This window comes from Bos grunniens, chromosome 15 (genome assembly GCF_055505025.1).
Source record: "Bos grunniens cultivar Pamir isolate PY7600 chromosome 15, Bosgru_T2T1.0, whole genome shotgun sequence".
NCBI classification, from domain to species: Eukaryota; Metazoa; Chordata; class Mammalia; order Artiodactyla; family Bovidae; genus Bos; species Bos grunniens.
Genome location: NC_141179.1, coordinates 26,089,454 through 26,111,295, shown reverse-complemented (window position 1 = coordinate 26,111,295; position 21,842 = coordinate 26,089,454). Strand labels below are relative to the sequence as shown.

Genomic DNA, 21,842 nt, shown 5'->3' with positions numbered 1-21,842 from the left:
CTTCTGGCTAGAAAGAGCTAAAACAGCCTCTGGGGTGACAGAGTCTGCTGGAGGAGCAGACAGTGCCTGGCATATCCTGTCGCTCCCACCAAGAGCGAGGCCCCTGACATGCTGCGGGGCCTGCACGCTGACCCCAACATCAGCTCCCACCCCACCAAGCTGCTCCTGGCTCCAGCTGCTGCAGCATCTGCTGAGGCCAGGCGAACAGAAAGCATGATCTGCTTGGGGGAGTTCTCTCCTCGCTGGACTCTAGGCTCAGAAAATTCCTTCCAGCTATCCTGTACACCCTCCCAGCTTGCCTGTTTGTGTGTGTGTGTGTGTGTGTGTTTGTGTGTGTTGTTTGCACAAGAGTTCAGAAAAACATAGATAAGTTCTTACAAATACATTTAGCCCACCATACCCTAACTTCTCGGACTTTCCAGGTGGTGAAGAACCCACTTGCCAATGTAGGAAACATAATAAGACGTGGGTTCAGTCTCTGGGTCAGGAAGATTCCCTGGAGGAGGGCTTGGCAACCCACTCCAGTCATCTTGCCCGGAGAATTCCATGGACAGAGGAAGCTGGCAGGCTACAGTCCATGGGGTTGCAAAGAGTCAGACACGCATTCACCATAACTTCCCATGGAATTCAGTTACGTGCCAGCTTCCAACCAAACTTGAAATTTAGTACTAGTTTAAACTTAAGCTGCAAGAAAACAGTGCATCATTCCCAGGTCTCAGTAAAAAACCAACCAACCAACCGGTAAGTAAATAAATAAGAACTAAAACCCGCAAAAAATCGAACTCTGAAGTTGATCCGTTGCTGGAAGGAATTCTACTCTGATCCCCCCTCTGTCTGTACAGGGAGGTGAAGCTAATGCAGAGAGATGCAAATCCAGCCCGACCCCTAAGCTGTTTTCCTTTAACCAGCTCATTATGCATTAACCTGTAAGACAATATGTTTTAAAGAGAACCACATTCATCACCTCGGAAAAGTCATATTAACATAATTTCTGGGAAAGAACAATGGGGGAGAAATGTTAGTCATTGTTGATGGAACAGGTAAGTTTCAGTAGCATGATCTGTTGAATATTCATACGATATTGTTTTTGACATTTAAGAACTCAATTATCCGATGACTAATCAGTCTTTTACAGTATGTTATTTTTGTGACTAGAACTGAAATACTGATAAGCCCCAGGAGAGCGCAGTGTTCAGATGGATTTATTAGTAGTTTTCAACCCTGGCTTTCTCTGGCATGCATGTCCAGGGGAATTTAGTACCTGTGACAGTGAGGGGGGCCCAGGGCCTGGCTGGAGTCAGCCAGTGTATGGAGACCAGATGCTGTGTGGATTGATTTTGCTCCGGTGATTTTCGCTGTTAGTGAGGGGCAGCCAGGATTGTGACATGCCCTGAAGCTCTGGGCTCAGAATCCGCTCAGTTTCTCCAGCTTTCACTTTCCCTGTAGGTCAGGGGTGAGGCTGCCTGTCCAGTCTTCAACCAAATCCTTACCCATGGTTTACCTGTGAACATTGAACTGGCTGTTTAGTAAGGCAGTTTGATGCTGTGACAGTTGAATGAAGCCTATTTTTGGAAAATGTCATTGAATATCTTTCTCCAGTACCATGGTGTCCCTGGGGTCTATGGGGTCTCAAAGGATCAGACATGATTTAGCCACTGAGCAACAATAGAACCAAGGTTCTTCTGTGGATTAAAGATGACTGCAAATTCTTTTCTACCTTCCCTTTGAGAAGTGTGGTCTAATTTTTATCCTCTTGAATCTGGGTTGGTCTTTGTGACTTTCTTGATCAGTAGAAGGCAGGGGAAATGATTTCCTGGAACTTCCAAAACAAGGTGGGAAGAAACCTTGTGGGGTTTTGGACATTTGTTCTTGGAACCTGGCCACCGTGTTGTGAGGAAGCCGAAGTCATTCCGGTGGAGAGGTCCATGTGGGCTGCAATCCTGACCCCTGGATGACAGTCCTAGTTTGGCTCCCAGATGACAGCATCTTATAAAGGAATTCTCTCACCCCTATCAAGCTATTCCTGCTGTAGCCACATGGATCAGAGACCAGCCATTTCCACCAACCCCTGCCCAAACTACAAGCTTTTGAGCAAAATCAATCCTTGTTTTTGTTTTAACTCGCTGTGTTTTGGGGTGGCTTGTTATGTACCCGTAGATGACCAGGACTGTCCCCAACCACTGAATAACAATTGTTCATTGAATCTGGAATCAGAAGACCAGGTTCCAAGGCTAGCTGTGCTCCTAGGTAGCTATTTGAGCAAGTAGTTCTTTTCTTGAGGCAGCCTGGAACAATGGAAAGAACTTATGCTTCAGGGCCAAAGAAATCCAAGTTCAAATCCTTGTTCTGGCGCTTACTCGTATGACTTAGGGCATTCCCTTTTGCCTTTTCCAGTCTCTGTTTTCTTGTGTTAGGTGGGGGCAGTAAGTCTCACTTGCAGTGTTAATGCTAAGAATTGGTGCATGGTAATGTGTGTGGTAGCCCGCTGTGTGTCCTCACCTATAAAATGAAGGTGCTGAAGTCTGGGGAGACAGCAGGGAATTTTGGGGTGTTCTCACACTCTAGAGATGGGCCAAGTGGGCTCCCAACTGAGGCTGCTACTCCCCCATAGGGCACCATTGTCTGAAAGCGATAAAGGCAGATGCAGCCTGATAGATGATGGTATGGGAAGCAGATAGTGCCCTAGTGAAACTGCAAACAGGGGTCCTTTCGCTCAGGTGGTTGTAGACACAGGCCAGGGGCTCATCAGGGTGAGCAGAGCCCAGCCTGGATTTTGGCCCCTCAGATGCGTGCCTTTGGCCACTGGACATCCTGCACAACTGTGTGAGCCAGCTGGGTCTGCCCAGACCAGGCTTTCCTTGTAACTTAGTAACTGACTTCAGAGGAGTATTTTAAACTCTTAGTTTCCATATCTGTGGGATGGGTGAAGCGATGCTTGTCTGTCCTAGAGAGCTGCTGTGAGAAGGAAGCCAGCAAACGTGAAATGCCAACAGAATGCCTGGCATAAAGGAGGCACATAGTAAGTGGTGGTTTCCTTCTTCTTCCCACACAAAATAATATTGGAGACTTTTCTTTAAACCTACCCCCAGGAGGGGGTAAACGAAGAGGGAGGAGTTGGCCTTGTCCCTCGTTCTATGGAAAGGCAAGGGGAAAGTGGAAAGAGGGGTCGCAGTTGTCTGGAATGATCTGCTCCATGGTTTTGGAAAACTCTGCCTTTGAATGTCTATAGGTCTGCTGCTGCTGCTGCTGCGTCACTTCAGTCGTGTCTGACTCTGTGCGACCCCATAGACGACAGCCCACCAGGCTCACCGGTCCCTGGGATTCTCCAGGCAAGAACACTGGAGTGGGTTGCCATTTCCTTCTCCAATGCATGAAAGTGAAAAGTGAAGTGAAGGCGCTCAGTCCTGTCTGACTCTTAGCAACCCCATGGACTGCAGCCTACCAGGCTCCTCCATCCATGGGATTTTCCAGACAAGAGTACTGGAGTGGGTTGCCATTGCCTTCTCTGCTACAGGTCTAGATGCTGTTAGTTAATCTTGTACCTCAGTGGAGCCAGTTATTGTCAATCATCGGCTCCATTTCCACAGTCAGGACTGGGTGCTGGCTGCCTGAGCCAGATCACAGATTCACACACAGGTAGAGTCAGATGGTCAGAGGTGAATACCCTCTTCAGGACCTCCACATTTGCTTTGCATTTCCTGTTGTTCTGCCCTAGACTTATGCAATTCTCTGCTGACTTGGCTCCTCTCCCTACCCCAGATCAAGAGATCCTTTTTTTTTTTTTTTAATATTTATTTGTCTGCACCAGGTCTTAAGGTGCAGCACATAGGACCTTTGATCTTCATTGCAGTGCAGTATGAGGGGTCTTTTTTAGTCCCCTAAAAAAGCATGAGAACTCTGAGTCTTGGCATTCAGGATCTAGTTCCCTGATCAGGGATCAGTCCGGGGCTCCACCCCTGCATTGGGAGCTCGGAGTCTTAGCCACTGGACCACCAGGAAACTCCCCCTGCCTAAGTCTTTTCATCATCATACCCCAGCATACAGCACAATGCGTGGCACGCCGTGGGGCCTGGTGAACATTTTCTTTCATGATTGAATGAGCACAGGGACAAAGGAACTGGCATTTATTAGGCAACACAAATACGAAAGGAATGTTATCTAAGTTATCCATCGACTATCAGTGACATCTCTGTGTGTGGGAAAGAGGAGAAAGGAATAACAATTGCTAAACTTGATCTCTGCTCCAGGAATTCTACGAGGGACTTTAAGTACATAATTTAATCTTTTTAAACAAATTTATGAGTGCAATTATAGCCATGTTAGAGACAGAGACAAGGAATCTCAGATTAAAAATTAATCAACTTACCAGATCTACATAACTTTAAGGTGGTAGAGTTGAGACTTACATCTAGAGCTTTCTGCCTGTAAAGTCCTGAACTTTCCACTGTACCTAACACCTTCTTTCTCGGGAAAGTCAGAGACTGGCTGTTCCAGGGACAGGAAAACAAGAACCTGTGTTCAAAGGCTGGGAGAAACCAGGAGATTAAAGAAAGGAACAGGTAGGACATCCCATCAGTAAAAATCTCAATATTGAGACCTCTTCAGTACAAGGTAGTATTCTAGTATCACAGTTATGAGGAATATGATCTTAAATGCATGGAACAAAAATTTGCCTTTGTTCAGTTTATCGTCTGTGGAGTGGTACCAGGCAAGAGCCAAGCTGAATGTTAGATCCAGGGTGTCTACTTAAACTCCCCGTTGACAATGTACAGAGGTTCCGAGGGAAGATCTGGAAGTGGCAGTCTACAGGCATGCAGGAGAGTTAGGGTCCTGGCTCAGACTGGAGAACACCACCATAGCTGCATCATCAGGTAGGAAACCGGCCTCGGGAACTGCTCCACATGGAAGAAACAATAACCCATGACTTGTCATCTAGAGACAGCTGATGCAAGATAGGGAGAGATCAACTCAGAGTTGGACCACAGAAAAATGCTGAGTGCTGAAGAATTGATGCCTTCGAACTGTGATTCTGGAGAAGACTCTTGAGAGTCCCTTGGACAGCAAGGAGATCAAACCAGTCAATTCTAAAGGAAATCAATCCTGAGTATTCATTGGAAGGACTGATGCTGAAGCTCCAATACTTTGGTCACCTGATGCCCAGAGCTAACTCAGTAGAAAAGACCCTGATGCTGGGAAAGATTGAGGGCAGGAGGAGAAGTGGGTGACAGAGGATGAGGTGGTTGGATGGCATCAGCAGCTCAATGGACATGAGTTTGAGCAAGCTCCAGGAGATAGTGAAGGACCAGGAAGCCTGATGTGCTGCAGTTCATGGGGTCTCAAAGAGTCAAACTCTACTTAGCAACAAAACACCACCACCACCAATGTGGGTCAGTCTTCCCTTGTTTACAGTTCAGATTGATCTTCTGAGACTGGGGCAGAATGGAGCTTGCAGATAGATTTATGCAGAATTAAAGGAGTTAGGTAAATTACTTCATTCAGAAGCTTCCAGAACCTGAGACCCCTCCCCTGCTTAAAGCAGCTATCACACCACTTAACAGCTGCAGTCATCACACCACTTACCATCCCTGACTTGAGGGACCATTTTGGGAGGTGACCAGTAGATTCTCTGTGGGATCAGGTTGAAGATCTTTGCTTTAGAATCTAGAACAAGCAAGCCATCTAGAAGTATAATCAGTTCTTGATTATCTGTATGAATTTAAGCTATCTTCCCTGTCTCTCCTGAGCACAGGTAACCTAAAATAATGGAAAATCTAAAAAAAACCATTTACCTTTGGCCTTGGGGTGCATTATATGATTTTTTCCAGCAGGTTTACTTTCATAATGATGTTTGACTTAGGATGTTATTAAAATTCGTTAGCTTTCCCTGAGCCTACATCTGCTGGGGAGTGGGTGGAAGGAAATAGAGAGCCGTGGCTCAGGGACGCTGGGAGGAACTGGTTCCTGACCCTAGATTTGTAGCAGATAATCCCAGTAGCTGGCTGTGCCCCATTCAGAGGTATGGGGTCATTTCGCTATGTGTCTTGGTGAGGTCAAGATTTGATCCCTCAGATTCAGATTCAACAAGGTTTATTGATGTGTCGGGCACTGTGATAAGCACTTTAACACCTTTATTTCATTTAATCTGCCCAATGGCCTGGTAATGTAGGTATTATTATTCCCAAATTACTGAAGAGGAAATTGGACCTATGCTTCAGAGTTACATAGCTTGCAAATCACAGAGCCAAGATCTGACCCCAGGTTTTCTTGTTAAAAACTCCACTGCTCTTTCCACATCTGGCTCAAATGTGCAACACCACCCATCCAACCAGTGTTTAGCGAACACGGAGATGTGTCACCCGAGATATGGAGATGAATAAGGCTTCGCTTCAGGATGCTGGGTGAGGCACCAAAGCTTTCCTCCCTTTTAAAAATCAGATGAAAGTAAGATAAATGCCATGAATTAATCAGAGAATTTTAAACAAGTCCCTCGGTGGCTTATATCTGGAGGTTATGTACCTGCTCCGGGGAAGGGAGGTGGGAAATGGGGTAGGTGGCTGACAAATTCAGGTGTGTCCTTGTGTCTTGTCACCAACATTCAAGCAGGTGCAGTTCTTGTTGCCTCCCTCCCCCAGATAATTCAGACTGGCCCTGTGTCCATTTTTTATTTATTGGTCCCAGAATAGGCAATTTCTCTGCCTCCATCAAGGTAACCGAGAAGACAGATAGGAGCGGCTGGACCATGCTCTCTGGCCTCCTCATAATGGACAAACCGCTTTTCATTTTGCTCTGGAATCTCTCCCACCAGCCCTGCTGACTTCATTATCGGCCTTCCAGCCCTCAGCGTGGGGGAGGGGCCGCCGTTCTCCAGCCCAAGACTGGGCTGATCTCTCTCCAGGGCACTTTCTACTTTTCTATAGAGAAACAAGTGGTAGTTCGGGGCCTCTCTGTTGAAGCCACTCTGTCTTGGATAAAATTTCCTGGGGCTGTGGAAGTCAACAGCGACAGTAGCATTTACAGTAACTGCCAAGCTTAATAGCATCTTGTGATGAAGTTTTACTGTAAACAGCAGACCGGGCAGAGGGCAGCTTGTGGGGCCTGGCTCATCCTGACAGTGCTGAGTCCCTACTCAGAATCGACACTTCTCGTGGGCTTCTTTACCAGCTCTTACCTTGTTCCCTGTGCCTGAGCCCTGGGGATTAATACCAGTGTCACCTGCTGATTTGATTGTGCTTCTCACCGCTTTTCTTTCTTTCTTTTGTTTGTTTTTCAGAGGAGCTGGGGAAGAGGGGTGGGAAAGAGGGAGGCCAAGCTGATCTTGGCCATGGAGGATGCATTCTAGAGTGTTCTTCCAAGCAGGCCCTGCTTTCCTCTGCTCTGGGTCTCCCAGTTTTCTGATAGCCAGGGAGGGAAAGCCAAATGGCCACTGGAGACAAAGCCAGTCCAGATCGCAATCCTGAGATTTCAAGGGCACCCAGGACATCCACTCCCACCAGTGGCTCCACTTTTTGGACCACTCCACTACCCGTAAGCCACGGAAATGTCTATGAAGACTGTTCAGCTGGACCTGGGTTGGCATGGTGCCACAGCTACTGGGGTGGGCAGAAGGATTACCAGGAAAGAAGGAAAGGGCTGGGCTGTAAATAGTAGCCACCCAGGAAGGCTCTCAGGGCCACTGGCTGCTGGGCAGTGTTTTCCCAGAGCCCTGCTAAAGTGGGGGCATGAAGAGGGCAGGCCTATCATTCAATCCCCAGCCCCGTGGCTTATGTTTGGAGGGTGACTGTGCCCTGTGGGTTCCCTGCATGCTTTCCAACAGCCCCTGCCCCCACCTCATGTATCTCACATCGCTGGAGGGAAAGAAGCAAGGGTATGCCCTCCCTGGGGGCATGGGACCACGTTCCGCCAGGAGTAGGGGTGGGAAGGTGCAAGAGGGACTCACTCTGCTTTCTTGCCTCCCTCCCACTGACTACTGTTTGTGTTGCTGGAAGCTGGGTGGTGCAGGAAAGCTGGGGAAGGGGGCATATCCATGTGTGCAAGAGGCTGTGGAAGCAAGCAGCAGACCACCAGACCTCCATGGGACGTACCTGTGCGTCTGCAGCAGGAACGAGAACCAGAGTATAGGGTGGAATCTCAAAAAGATACTGTTGTGCATCACTTGTAGCATCAGGGCCAAATGATGATGATGATGAGAGTGGTGGTGATAATGATGGTGGTAATGATAATGGTGATGGTGATGATGGTGATGGTGATGATGGTGATGGTGATGATGGTGATGATGGTGATGATGGTGATGGAGGCAATCTTGAATTTCTGAGGCATTTTTCTTCCCTAGCTCTTCCTTATCTTTGCTTCTTTTCAATTTCTCTCCAAACCTGGGAGATGGGAAGCCTCTCTCATCATCATTTATGAGTGGAGAAGCTAGTAGGACCAAGGTCAAACTATATGTCAGAGGCAGCAAGATGTCAATAAGCATGGCAGATATTTTATTGAGCTCCTACTCTGTGCTGCTATTTATTTTTATTTTTGCTACAACTCTATGGTAATGGAACAATTATTATCCCATTTGTCAGATGAAGTTCCTTGGGCATAGAATAGAATATTAACCTCCTGCGGGCCCAGTTTATTGATTCAAAGCACATGGCCTTAACCATTAGGCAGTTCCATCCTGCAATCAGTATGCAGTATTTGTCCCCCATACCAATCTGCGGTGGTTTCTAGAGTCAAAACGGCTTCTCCTCCTCTCCAGTAAGTCATCAAGCAGAGAGACAAGACAGGTATTTTAGTTGGCTCAGGCTGCCTTACAGAATACCACAGACTGGGAGGCCTCAACAGTAGATATTTATTCCAAGTCTGTAGGCTGCAAACACAAGGTCAAGGTGCCGGCAGAGCTAGTTTCCTGTGAGGACTGTCCTTGACTTTCAGTCGACTACCTTATCACCGTGTTCTCACCTGGCCTTTCCTTCAGGCATACGCACTCCTGGTATCTCTTCTTATAAAAATACCAGTTATATTGGAGTAAAGCCCTGTCTTTATGACCTGTCTTAACCTTAATTACCTCCCTAAAGGTCCTATGTTTATAAGGTCACATTGGAGTTAGGGCTCCATTGATAATTGAGGAGGGGGGAATGCAAAATTCAGTCCATGATAGTAGAGAGTGAAGAGTTGGACTCCCAGGAGTAGTTGAAAATGCAAAGGCAAAAGAAGGGAGGACCCCAAAACAGAGGTAGAACGAACAAGTCTCCCTCTCCAAAGCGAGCCCCATTTACCCCAGGGCTTGCCTGGACCCCTGCCAGGGACAGGGAACTTGTGAGGGGAGCAGGGGTCCCTAAGCCCCTGTCATGTGTCCAGAGCTTTCTGTTTGAGAAGAGGAGTGACATAGACCTGGAAGGGGAAGCAAGACAAAGCTATGTGCCACCTCCCCCGGAATGCCTGGTGGCCCTCCGGTCAGGGGCACAGCAGTGGGGGCAGCTTGTGTCCCCGCCTGGTGTCTTTGCCCATGCAAGTTCTCTCAGGTTGTAGCAGGTGGGGCAGTGGGGTGCTGGTGGGTCTTGTTAGAAAAGCCTCCAGCAGGGTTCTACCCCTTGACCTGTTTGCTACCGGAGCCCTTTCTTGAAGGTTCTGGGGCACCTTTGTGCAATAGAGAGGACCAGACTCCAGTGACTATCTGAGGACCCAGAAGGGACAGGAGTGATCTTGTCCCCAAGAAGCCGCCCCGCCTGAGCCCCAGCTCCAGAGCCCGGCTTTCTGCAGACCCTCCAGACTCTACATTCTCCTCCCTTCTCCCTTCAGCTCTCTGCCTTGCTCAGATTCTTCCCAGGAGCTAGAGACATGAAGCCCAGACAAAGGTGGCTTTTCTTTGGGGTGACTGCCTGGGCCAGGAAAGAGGTCAAAGCTACCCATGGAAGCCAGGGTTGGCGCTCACCTTTTTGAATTTCAAATATGCTTGTTCTCGCCTGAAGCCAAGGGAGGCAAGTTTGTTCCTGCTTTTGCATTTACCATGGTGACAATCCTTCCCAGGGACAATTACTTACCCCAGCCTGCATGGCTGCAGGAAAAGATGTCTGAAGAGAGAGCTGTGACGGCCAGACTCGGAAAAGTCCCTGTTGGTTGGTTTTAATCTACAGTGGAAAACCTCCACATTCTTCTGCTATCCGGGGCTGTGACAGGTATTAATAACCCTATTAGCTGCAATCCTGTCCGGCGCTATTTACACGGGCTGCGTCCACATCACGGCAGCCACTCTGTGGCAAGGGACCGTGCACGTTCAAAGCTAACGAGATTCTGGCTCCTGTTTTTCTCCTCTGAGCCCAGGGTGTTGACAAATAAGGTTTCCGGAAGGAGGTTCCCCATCCCCACGTGCCAACGCTGCCTGTGGCCTGGCGCCAGAGAGCTCTCTGCAGCACTAAGGTGATTCTGGAACTTCGGGGAAGGGTCCATGCCTGTTCTCCTGCTGCTTCCCCTGCCTGAAGCCCCAGGCCCCCTTCTCTGCATCTGCAAAGCCCTTCCATCCTTCAAGATCAGTTTCAAAGTCACCTCTTCCTTGAAAGCTCCCCAAAGACCCTCAGTTAAAAGTAAACTTCTCCCCAGAATGCCAACGGCCTTCATCTGGAGCTCATGGATAAGCTAATGCTTTCTTCTGGGTCGTCTTGCCTCTCCTCCCAGCTAATGAGAGGAACTGTGGGGGCATTCTGCCTACCGGGCATCTGAAACCTGTTTTGCTCTTAGGACGTGGTTGACCTTGGCCTCTGGGGCACAGAAGCTGGCCAGGGCAGTGGGGAGTCAACCTGGGGCAGCCCAGAGCCTGCTCAGCACGGGGACAGTGTTTCTGAATGAATCGTTCCTGCTGCTCGCCACTTACAAAGTCAAACTGATAAACAAACATCCGTGGAAGGGAGAGTTGTCTTTAATTAGAATGCCAGCAGTCTGAAAAGATGGTGGACTCAGTGTCCCATGAACACCAGCTCCAAAGAATCTGTTTGAGGAGGAAAGTTTTAAAGGAAAGGAGGGAAGTAATGTCAGTGAATCACGGAGCTAGCGCTTCAGAGTGGTCACCATCCCCCACTGCCTGCAGGGTGGTGGACTCCTCATGACCTTTCTCAAGATGTTATCTTGTTCACCCCGTTTGGTCACTTGGTTTGTGAGATTACCGAAGGGGAAGCTCGGGAGGAGATCTGCTGCTGCTGCTAAGTCGCTTCAGTCGTGTCCTACTCTGTGCGACCCCATAGACGGCAGCCCACCAGGCTCCGCCGTCCCTGGGATTCTCCAGGCAAGAACACTGGAGTGGGTTGCTATTTCCTTCTCCCAGGGGGGAGATCTGCTCATCTGCTAATTACTTATCTTCCTTCCTATTTCTTTGATCCACAGAAACAACCAAGTTAGGCAAGGAATTGTGAGATTAAAAGATTTGAAAGGTGTGCTCAGGTTGAAAATGAGTAGAGCATGGGGGTGCCTGGTTAAAAGTTAGATACAATACCGCTTTAGTAAGTGACGAGGAAAGAGGCATCCTGCTGATGGCGGTTTCCTGCAAAGAGCGGCTTAAAACAGCCCTGCCAGGCTGTGGGATGGTGAGTGCGGGGGAGCCATCAGCCACACCTTTCATCCAGCTGTGCAGAGGCAGGAAAAGAAAGCAAAGCCTGGGGAGGGACACAGAAATATTATCAAAGTAAGCTTGGGTCTTCTCACCGGTGCTCAGTAAAGCCAATCTTCTGACATCATGTTGTGGCGAAGCGAAGTGCAGTGTTTATTGAAGGGCAGCCAGTTCTCAAAACACCGGAATTCTCTGATGGGTTTCACGGAAGTATTTTAAAGGCCAGGTGAGGGAGGGGCGTCACTGAGGGGATCAGCTCACCCACAATTCTCTGATTGGCTGATGGTGAGGTAATAGGGCAATGTCAATCCTCAGGCGCCAGTTGGTCTGGGGGCTTCCAGCTCAAGGTCATCAAGTAGTTCATTTCTTCCATCTAGTTGAGGTTTTTAGCCTCTGTGAAACGACTTAGGAAATGTGCATCAGGGAGGAGCTACGGAAGAGGTTTTAGGGGAGGAGTCTGTCCCAGGAAGGCTCCGTAGACTCCTGCTCAGTTACAGAAAGAGCTTTAGAAGGGCAGGTAGGAGGAGAGCCTAGAGTATTAGTAAGTATGAGATCGAGAAGACTGAGTTTGGATTTCAAGCGGTTATGAGGATGCCAAGAAAACCTAGGAGGGCTTTGTAGAGTGGGACAATGGGGAAGAAGATGGGGAATGGTAAGCACGGAGTTTTACAGGGACTACCACTCACCTAAACAGATCCTTTGTGTGAGCTAGAAAACAGCCTTTGGCTAAGGTGACACAGCTTCAGCGCAAGGCAGCACAGCTGAGTGCAGGCTGGATTTTTGCCCCTTCTTAGCTTTGTCAGCTGGACCTCTGTATCAGCTACTTATTGCCACAAAATGGCATGTAACAGAGCACACCAAGAGACAGCAGTCTTGTCATGAATCCAGTGCCTAATCAGGGGTTGGCTGAGTTCAGCTGGATGGTTCTGCTCTTCTGAGAGGTTCACTTGCACGGCTGCTGTGGCCAGGGGTGGGCGTTCAGGCAGGGCTCCCCTGGGCAGTTCTCCCCTGTTAGATGCATGCCTCATCACCCTCCCGGGACTAACAGACTAGATTGTGCCTAGTATTCAAATACAGAGAGCAGACCCAAGTGCTTCAAAACCATTGGCCCCTATGTTGGCTAACATTCCACCAGCCAGAGCAAGTCCCACAGCCAAATCCAAAGACAAGGGGTAGGGAGCTATAACTGGACCCTTTGGTGAGAGGAACTAGAGAGTCACAGAGTGAAGGGGTAGCATTAATACATGCAGGCGCTGAGTACTGGACACAGTGCACCTCGCCAGACACTGCAGTCCTGCCTGGCCCAGAGCTTCTTTCTCAGCCCTTCTCTCTAGGCCTAGCCTGAATTTTCACCCGTTCAGTATTGACCTCAAAGCAGTTACCTTTACCACTTGGGATGTGATGCAAACTCCTGTCATACTGCTGGTGACTTTTGTCTCTTCACACCAGTATCCTGCTTTCTCTCATGGCAAATCATCCTCTGACCACTTTTTTAAATGATTTTTTTATTGGAGTATAGTTGATGTTACAATGTTGTGTTAGTTTCTGCTGTACAGTAAAGTGAGTCCGCTATATATATATATATATATATATATATATATATATGCACTCTTTTTTTAGATTCTATTCCATTATAGGTCATTACAGAGTACTGAGCAGATTTCCCTGTGCTATACAGTAGATCCTTCTTAGTTATCTGTTTTATGTACCCAGTAGTGTTTATGTCAGTTCCAATTTCCCAATTTATCCCTCCACTACTCTTTCCCCTTGGTAACCATAAATTTGTTTTCTACATCTGTGACTCTGTTTTGTAAATAGGTTCATTCGTACTGTTTTCTTAGATTTCACATGTAAGTGATACCATAAGAAACAGCATCTGTCTTCTCTGTCTGACTTACTTCACTCAGTATGGCAGTCTGTGGATCCATCCATGTCACCACAAATGGCATTATTTCATTCTTCTTTCTGGCTGAGGGATAATCCGATGTACCACTTCCCTATCCACTCCTCCTCGATGGACTCTCCTGCCCCCATTAGGAAGCATCGCCACCTCTCTATCACCCCTCTATCCCTACATGCGTTCTTCCTACCTGGCAAGGATACCAGCAAATGCTGTGGTCCACAGGTATGTTGAGGAGGAGTCAGGAACCAGAAAAGGGGAAAATCATAAGGAACTGGGAGAAGGAAGTCTTTTCTAGAATCCACAGATTTGTTGATCTAGTCCATGCCACCAGTCTGATGACGGCAGCTATTTGAACTGACTTACAAAGGTCACCTTGGATCCATCTCCAAAATTCCTCTTGGCTGTATGTCTCAGGGGTTCAGACCATGATGTCTGGAGGTTCTCCCCAGTATCTAACTCCGAGGCCCACTTTGAAGTCTGTTCTGATTTTGCTCAGCATTATTGGTGTGTTTTTTGGCCAGGTGCTTTTTTTTGATGTTTAAACCAGCCAATTTTCTTTTTATCCTGAAGAAGACATGCACTTGCTGTGTGTGTATGTGCGTGATATCCCCATTAAGGAAAGAAATGGAGCCCCATTCTTCTTGCAAATGCTTCTATTGTGAAGCAAAGTATCCAAACATTTAATCCTTGACGCCTGGACCCCACTTGAAGCAGACCCTTATTTTGTGCACTTACCTTCTCTCAATACACACAATTCCTTCTTGATGGAAACACTTGTGCGTTTTCTCAGTGGACACTTGGGGAATCAGGCCCTTCACGCTGCTTTTTGGGTTATTACACTGTCACATTTTACCACTTTGCAGAAAGAACGTATTAAGCAAAATAGAGTTCTCAGGAGCAGGGATTGCTATTGTTAGAGAAACAATACTTGGGAAATAATTCCCCCCAATTTTGTCTTCATCTTTTCTCTGCTGTGCAAAGAGAGGAACAATTTATTAACAGGAGGCAGAAAATGTTACTACTGCTTATGGGCAATGGAGGTTTATGGGGTCCACAATATATGTCCTTTCAGTGGCTTAGAAGGCAAGAGATTTTAAGAGCTGGGGGAAAAAAATGAATTCCCAGTGGGAGCGGGTTGCTAAGGAAAAGAGCCTCATTTGAATTTCACAAAGGTTTTGGAAATCGTGGCAGTGGTGCCCTCCTGTTTGTATTGGGGACCCTGATGGTTTCAAGGGCTGTTGGCAGTAGGGGAAGGGATTTGGGAAGAGGCAGCCTTGTGACTCTGTGCGCATAAGCCAAGCCGATAAGCGATGTTTATAGCACAGCTTAGAGTCCAACACTTTGGCCACCTGATGCGAAGAACTGACTCATTTGAAAAGACCCTGATGCTGGGAAAGATTGAAGGTGGGAGGAGAAGGGGCCAGCAGAGGATGAGATGGCTGGATGGCATCACCGACTCAATAGACATGGGCTTGAGTGAACTCTGGGAGTTGGTGATGGACAGGGAGGCCTGGCATGCTGCAGTCCATGGGGTCGCAAAGAGTCGGACACGATTGAGGGACTGAACTGGACTCCATTGTCTTCACTGGTGCCTTCATCTTGGATAGTTTGGTTGGGACTTATTTCCAAATTCAAGCTTGACCTTAGACTTAATGCTAGATTGTGGTTTTCCTGTTTTGACAGTGACCACTGTCCCCTGAACACGGATGGTACTCACACCTGAGGCTCACCATGCTTTCAGCTGCGCTCGCTCACACTCAGCCTAACGAACTCTGAGCTGAGCCTCCCCTTCTCAGCTGTGGCTCACGTGGCCATTTTTGGCAGGATTTGTGCCCAGCCCCATTCTGGGGGATGATCTCTGCTTGTTCAACATGTATAGTGGAGGTGACTTCCCAAGGGGCCCAGTGAGTCAATGACATGCATCTCAGACTATAAAAACCCACTGGGCTAAAAGTCACCTAGGCCACAGGTATGAGGCAATACAGATTCCTAAGGGCTTCCAGGTGGCACAGTGGTAAAGAATCTGCCTGCCAATGCAGGAACCACAGGAGATGCGAATTCAATCCCAGGATCGGGAAGATCCCCTGGAGAAGGGCATGGCCACCCACTTCGGTATTCTTGCCTGGAGAATCCCGTGGACAGAGGATCCAGGTGGGCTACAGTCCCTGGGAGTTGCAAAAGAGTCGGACATGACTGAGCGTGCACACACCACACCCGCAGATTCCTAAAGCTGCATAGGGTTTTCTAAGATCTACACTGCCTTGAATCAGCACTGGAATCATCTTGTTAAAGTAAACCAGCCCCATGGAAGGCATTTTCATGTTAACTTTGGTCAAACTGGAGATCCTGGGCTAGCAGAGTTCAGGAAAATGTGCACCTGGGTTCTGCCTGGAGCTTGAGGCTCAAAATACAGCCTTGCACAAACGCAGCCACCAGCTGGCATGTAGGCAGGAACCTTACTCAGCTCCATAGGAGGGGCCCGTGTGACTCTATTAATGAAGCAAAAGATATTGAATCCAATTGTTGATGGATCATCACACGCCGGGAAAACTCTCAGCTGCATTGACTGGGCAAGCAGGGGGTATCGTTTTGAACTTCTGGAGTTAATGAACTATGGCCTGAAATTTACAACCTGGTCATGTTATGGATTTAACTCCAGAGTACAACTCTGAGGAGCTGGCACACTCCTCCAGCCTCTGTGCAGGCCAGAGGCCTTCCAGGATCTGGCTTCTGCATTCTCCCATGTCTCTATAGCCCATTACAGGGAGCCCAAGAGCCCCCTTGGTGCTTGTGGGTGAGAGACACTACTTCCCAACATTGTTGGAATGATTGTAGCACAGGATAGACGTGGAGAAAGATGGACTGAAGCTGGTTTCTGTTGCCTCGAAAGGATTTATAAAGCCAGTTAGTACCCTAGTGGCTCAGCAGTAAAGAAACCACCTACAATGCAGGAGACATGGGTTCAATCCCTGGGTTGGAAAGATCCCCTGGAGAAAAGAAATGGCAATCCACTTGTCTGGAGAATCCCAGTCCATGGGGTCACAAAAGAATCAGACAAGATTAGGCAGCTAAACAACAACAAACCTGTATAGGGCAGGTGAGGACTGGCTCTTCTTCCAAGCCCCTTCTTTAGAACAGCACTTTCCCCGCATCAGGACGTATTCATTTATTAACAGGTTCAGTCCACAAAGAGATTGTGAGTCCTAAGAGGGAAAAGACAATGAGAGTTTATTGAGGTTACCCACCAGTCTTGTTTGGAAGCCAGTTATGTACCCATATACCCAGACTGCACCTATTCCTAAAAAAAGAAATTCTCTTCTAATATATAACTAGAAAGAGAGAGAGAGGGAGAGAATTTCTATATGTAAAAACAGTACATAAGTAGTGATCAATAAATGTATTGAATATATAATTAGTAAATTATAACCATGCTTCCCTTGAAAATAACGTGAAAAGTCACAGTGAAGCCCTGGCTTCAAATCTGTGTGAAGTGAGAAGAGTTCTATTTTGACAGCTTTCCTTTTCCATTTGTTTCCATTTGCTTTCACTGTTTATTGTTAAAAATAGTCGATAGTTGCTGCTTCCTCTTTCTAACCTGCCATTTCTCCTTGGCTTAGTCTGGTCTTGGATTCTTTCCTACCTTGTTACTAACTTTGCTCTTTTGAAAGGAACCAGACCCAGGGGTGGTACCTGGGTCCCTATCTGTTCCCTTGTAAATGTTCCCAAGTCTCATTAATGTTCAATACAGTTCTCACCCCCTGCTTCTTACAGTTTTCTGTTGCCTATTTTTTATGACTTTTTATTTTAAACTATCTCAAGTCTCATCCAGGCTTGATGGCCATTTCTTGGCCGCCTTTGTTTCTTCTTCTTCTACTTCTCTCATGACTGTAGCTGTCAAAGAAATGAAAATTCAGATCTTAATTTCTCTTTATGTTCTAGTTTCTTTTCTCTCTTTCTCAGTTTTAAACTTCATGTCATTTCTTTAAAAAAAAGACTACTAAGTCTGTGGATGACCCTCTGTATGACCCTCTCCCAGGGTCTAACTCTATTTATCTGACATTTATTGAGCACCTAAGAAGTGCCAGGACTTTTCTGTGGTACTGGTAACAGAGTGATGAACAAGACACCAACACTGAAAACAGTATGGAAGTTTCTAAAAAAATAGAGAAATAGATAGTTCCCTAATAGGTACCTCTCTAAGAGGTATGTAATAAAGATATACCTCTAATAGGTAGTTCTGAAGATAGAACTACCATATGACTCAGCAATTCTATTCCTCAGTGGTGGTTTAGTCGCTAAGTTGTGTCTGACTCTTTGTGACCTCATGGACTGTAGCCCGCCAGGCTCCTCTGTTCATGGGATTCTCCAGGCAAGAATACTGGAGTGGGTTGCCATTTCCTTCTCCAGTATTCCTCAGTATATATCCAAAAAAACTATAAACACTAATTCAAAAACCATACTCGACACACTGCCTCTTATATGAAAATTTGCATTCTAGTGAAAGAGACATGTAATAAACCAAATGACATAGTAGCTAACACCCCACTCCAGTACTCTTGCCTGGAAAATCCCATGGATGGAGAAGCCTGGTGGGCTACAGTCCATGGGGTCACTAAGAGTCGGACATGACTGAGCAACTTCACTTTCACTTTTCACTTTCCTGCATTGGAGAAGGAAATGGCAACCCACTTCAGTGTTCTTGCCTGGAGAATCCCAGGGATGGGGGAGCCTGGTGGGCTGCCGTCTATGGGATCACACAGAGTCGGACACGACTGATGTGACTTAGCAGCAGCAGCAGAGTGCTTACTTTATGTCAGGCGTTGTTCTAGATGCTTTATATGTGTTAACTCATTTAATCATCCTATCAACCAACCTAATCATCCAAACAACCTATTTTTAAAGATGAAGAGATGAAAACATAGGGAGGTTAAGTAACTTGCCAAAGATCACACAGCTTAAAATGGATGGAGTTGTGACTCAACCCAGGTAATTTGGCTCGAGACGTTGTGAAATTGATCAGTAAGCTCTATCTTGTCTCCCTATAGAATGTTATGTGGTGTTAAGTGCTACTCAAAGCAAACAAGCAAGACAGAAGGGTAGGGTGTGTATGTGTGTTTGTGTGTGTGTGTGTGTGTGGTTAGGTTGAGGGGCTGTGATTTTAAGCAGAGTGGTCAAGGAAGAGCCTATGAGGTAATATTTAAGGTCTAAAGGTGGTTTGGGAGAGCCTTGAGCGATCTGGGGAGGAGGGAAGAGAGAAAGGCTTAACGTGAGGACAAGCCCCACTGTCTTCAGGAAGGGCAGGAGGTGAGTGGCAGGGAAGGAGTGAGGGTCAGAGGGTACCCATAGGGCAGGTCATTCAGGGCCTGGTAGGTCACGGTAAAGGTAGTAGAAGCCAGAGCTTTACTATGAATGGAATGAGAGGCTGAGTCATATTTTGGTAGGATTACTCTGGGTGCTGCTTTGGAAGTGGACAGGGCTGGGGACTGGGGAAGATGGAACCTGCTAGGAAGCTATTGCAATAATCCATGTATTGTTGAGTTGGGTGGCAGGAACAAAGAGGTGAGAAATGGTTGACTTCTGGGTCTATTCTGAAGGTAGAACCAAAGGATTTCCTGATGGATTAGACGTGGGGTGCTTTTCTCAAAGCAGAGTTAAAGATGATTTCAGTTTTTTGCCTCAAGTGGAAGAGTAGGGTTACCATTTGCCTGAAAAGAGGAAGATTGTAGGAAGAAAATATTTGGGATGGTAATATAAAGAGTTCAGTTTGGGACACATTTGAGGTGTCTATGAGATACAGTAGTGCAGGTAACAAGTAGTTAGATACACAAGCCTGCCATTCAAGAAGAGTCTTGGCTTAGAGATATAAATTATTTTCAACACACGTGCTCATAAATGTTCTATGGATACCTAGAAGGACATTCTGGTTCTTCCTCCTCCTTCTCCTCATCTTCCTTAACCTGTGAGTGTTTGTTACATGCCAGGCTCTTTCTCAAGCTTTTCATAAACTCCTCACAACAACCCTATGATATAGGGACTATTGTATTCTCCATTTTGCAGATGAGGAAACTGAGGCCCACCAACTCCAGACTGCTATCAGACTTCTAAAAAGAAAGTGAAGTGACTTACAATAAAATACAAGGGTAAAAAATTCATAAGGCTCTTCATATAAGAATATAAGAATAACATATATTTAAGGTCAAATAATAAAGGGGGGTATAATTGCACCAGAATATTTAGACTAAATATAACAAGTCTTCTAAAGAAAAAAAACAGCCTTGAGCTTCTTGGCAGCAGAAATAAAAAGGGAAACAGCATGAGCATCAGTTCATCAGGAGGGGTGAATTTTTCTTAAGTACTGAGTTATTTAGTTTTTAAAATAACTTCTCCTGGGGGAGTAAAGTATATTCTTGGAGGGATTCTTAGGAGGCAAAATAACTTATAGAAAAGATTGAAATTGGTTAGATTAAATTCTTTTTTTTTTTCTGTTCACCATGTTCATAGTAATCATTTATTAAGCAATTATAGATGTGAGACACTGAAAGAAATAATAATAAATAATAATAATGCTGTGAGAAATACAAAGATGCATCAAACATGGTCTTGGCCTTCAAGTATCTTTTTATCTAATTAAAGATGAAACATAGACACCAAAAATGAATAAACGGTAACACATAATAAATGGATGAGGACAAGCTGTCATGGAAAGAATTTTATTGTGATGCCTATGGGACCTGAATTGTAAAGCTAGGCTTCAATTCAGGCATCACTGCTTGGTAGCATAGAAAGTTACTTCCCTTCTCTGCTAATTTTTACACCTAAAATATAGAGATGATGGTAATAGAACTTGCTTCAAAGTGCCTTTGTGGGGATCCAATGTGTTAACAATACTTGTAAAGTATGCAGTATGGTACAAGGCACATAGGAAGCACCACAGAAATATCTTCATTATTAGGAGAGTACTTACATCATTCAGAGGAGAGATTCAGTCTTTATAATTGGTGGATATTACCAATGTCTCCACCTCTATCACCAAAATGATCATCACTCACCTTTCCCAGCTGTGTCTTCTGGTAGCAACTTCTGGAAGGTGATGGGGTGCAGAAGGGATCTTGTTAAATGCAGCTTAGTTAAGAGAAGCATCTATTAGACCTGAATCATTTTTCAAGGACTTGAGGACATCTGAAGTTAACCAGATCCCAATAGAGAGACATTTAGCTATTCCTTCCAAACCTGGTCCACATCCACCCTTTTCATGTCTAGACTGCAGGCAATGGGGAGAGTCCCGGTGAGGGTAACTGTGTGCGCAGTACCTGGACAGAGCTCCAGAGTCCCAGCACCTCCAGGGCTTGGGTTCTTGAGCCTTAACCTTTAGAGGGTCCCTGTCATTCTATCATGGACAGCTTTAGCCTCTGAGTTCGGTGAGCCCAAGAGCCATGTACACATCACCTGAAAAGCAGAGCCATGGTCACGTTGAACCAGTTATTCTATTCAGGTTCAGACTGGATCCTTCAAGAGGCGAAGATGGGGAATGCTGTAGCATGAGGTGAGAATGAGCAGGGGACCAGGGAGGAAAGCCAGGTAAGGGGGCAGGGAGTGAGGCCCATTGGGTCCACAATAGCAAATTTCTGGAGTTCCTGAATATTATTGAGAGAGTCATTTTTTTTTTTCCTTTGCCATCAAATGAATTTGAAAATTGTATTAAGAGTGGCTGGAAATGGTGCCTCTGTCACTTTGGGAGTTAGCTTGTGAGGTCCCTCTGGAGTGGGGCTGGGCTCCTGCCAAGTGACGCTTGTTTTCTCCCAGGCTCCCAGTGCTCACAGCCCCCGGCCATGTCCCAGTGCTGGACGTCGCACTCAGGAATGTCCTGATCAGCTTGAACTCTCTGGAGCAGAAATTCTGTCTGCGGCTCACTGGAGACAGCTGCTCAGGCAGGTCTAGGAAATGGGAAACCTACGGGTGGCAGCGACAGATGGAGGTGCTTTTCTGAACAGAGGACCTTCTGGAGTCTAGAATTGCAGCTGCAAACAACTAGGGCTCACACAGCCTTGCAAATAAGTGCTGCGGACATAGCAGGCCTCCAAAGAGCGAGGTCACCCTAACCGTAGGAACCATGAAAGACAGCCAAGAAAGGGCAAGTGAAGTTTTTCATCATTTTTTTTTTTTTCCTGGAAAAATCTCCTTTTTCCTTCCTGATCCTTCTTAGGTGGGTGTAACATGCTTGAGGTTGATCAGGGCCAGCTCGATAGGCTTTACAAGGGACAGCTTGGGGAAGATGATCCTACCTTACTGCTCACTTGTACAGAAAGTCTTAGCTTAAGTTACCTGAAGCAGGTGGGGCTGGAGCTGGGGATTGGA

General features: G+C 46.6%; 1 long non-coding RNA gene across 1 annotated transcript; it reads right to left on the bottom strand.

Annotated features, from left to right (window-relative positions):
* Nucleotides 1-872: 872 nt before the first annotated feature.
* On the bottom strand, nt 873-12,045 carry LOC147357480 (uncharacterized). Its single transcript, XR_015141441.1, has 3 exons — nt 11,471-12,045; nt 4,367-4,892; nt 873-1,501 (listed from the first exon to the last, which is right to left on the bottom strand). It is a non-coding gene; the product is annotated as an uncharacterized LOC147357480 (long non-coding RNA).
* Nucleotides 12,046-21,842: the final 9,797 nt, after the last annotated feature.